Raw genomic sequence first — 1,408 nt, forward strand, 5'->3', positions numbered from 1 at the left:
TGTGTGTGTGTGTGTGTGTGTGTGTGTGTGTGTTCTTTTCTGTCTCTCTTCTAAGCAAGCCAAAATCATCTCCCTTCTGGCATTGTTAAACATGGAAAAGAACAACAGAGAAACACGCTCAGGGCACTGGAAGCGGGTTTACCATCTTGCTATCATCAATGCTATGTCCCTGTTGCAGCCAATGTCTCAGAGCAGTCCTGAGTCCCATCTTTTCATCTACACTATCACAGAGGGGAATAAAGAACCATTTAAACAAAAAACACTGGCATCTCTATCAATCACTTACAAAATCTAAGAGGGTCCAAGTGTCTGCTACTTTCTACATAAAAGGAGTAATTAAAACAAAATGCAGATCACAACCAAACTTCCACAAATTCTTGCATGCATGCCATGAGAATCTTCACTTGAACAATAAAGAAAGAGGAAAAACAATGTACAACTCCTATTTAAAACTTTTCAGGCAAAATATCATCCGCAAATACACATATTTGTAATTCATTAAGAGAAAACAATCCAGTTTTAAATAATGCATTTAATAACTTACACCAGTTTTGTTTGCACCATGATAAAAATCTTTTTCTCAGAGGCACAAATTAAAAATAAGCCATCATTTGCATTATATCTACTTTCTGATTTTAAATCCATTGTTATCTAAGCGCTGATATTTCCATTCCTCCTATTTAATTCAAACTGATAGGCAGGGTCCTTGCTACAAAACATCCTCAAAGATTAAAAAAAAAAAAGACCCTGCGAATATCAGATCAATTATGAAGACGATGTTCTGATTAGATGTCATTTGAATTGCGCTATTATTCACCAAAGGATATCGTAGGCAAGTATTTGTAATAGGGTAGGAAATGATTTGGAATTCATTGCTGAAGATGAGGACGACTTGAAACAAGCCTTTATTGGCCTCTGAAGCCTGGTGAAGAACATTTGCTCTTCATGTGCCTGTGCAGCTCTGCTCTGCAGATCTCAGATGCTGTCCTACGGTACTGTCCAAACTCAACAGAGAAGCCACCATCCTTTCCCTGGGGTTGTGCTACTGTCCAATGAGTGCACAGTAAGAGCAGTCCTGCCAACCCTACCTAACGCACTTGCCTCAACTAGAGCTTCGCTACACCTCGGTGTAATTTTTGGAAAAAAAGAAAAACTTCTTTTTGATGAAGTAAAATAATTAAAAAATAATAAACAAATCAGAACTTCCCACTAGAGCCATTAGATTCAAAGCTAATCCTAGAATCTCAGCATGACAACCCATCAAGTAACAGATCAACACCCTGAGACCACATTTATCATTTTCTCAGCAAGGCACCAATGAATAAGTCCTTAATGAAAAGTTCCAGCTATAGGTACAAGTCTTTTTTTTTTTTTTTTTTTTTTTGAGACAGAGTCTCACTCTGTCACC

The 1,408-nt window shown here is 37.6% G+C and overlaps 1 non-coding gene across 1 annotated transcript; it reads left to right on the forward strand.

Moving 5' to 3' along the window:
- Positions 1 to 1,019: 1,019 nt before the first annotated feature.
- Positions 1,020 to 1,144, forward strand: LOC119472414. Its single transcript, XR_005201568.1, has one exon. It is a non-coding gene; the product is annotated as a U4atac minor spliceosomal RNA (small nuclear RNA).
- Positions 1,145 to 1,408: the final 264 nt, after the last annotated feature.

Source organism: Cebus imitator, unplaced genomic scaffold, assembly GCF_001604975.1.
Source record: "Cebus imitator isolate Cc_AM_T3 unplaced genomic scaffold, Cebus_imitator-1.0 Scaffold99, whole genome shotgun sequence".
NCBI classification, from domain to species: Eukaryota; Metazoa; Chordata; class Mammalia; order Primates; family Cebidae; genus Cebus; species Cebus imitator.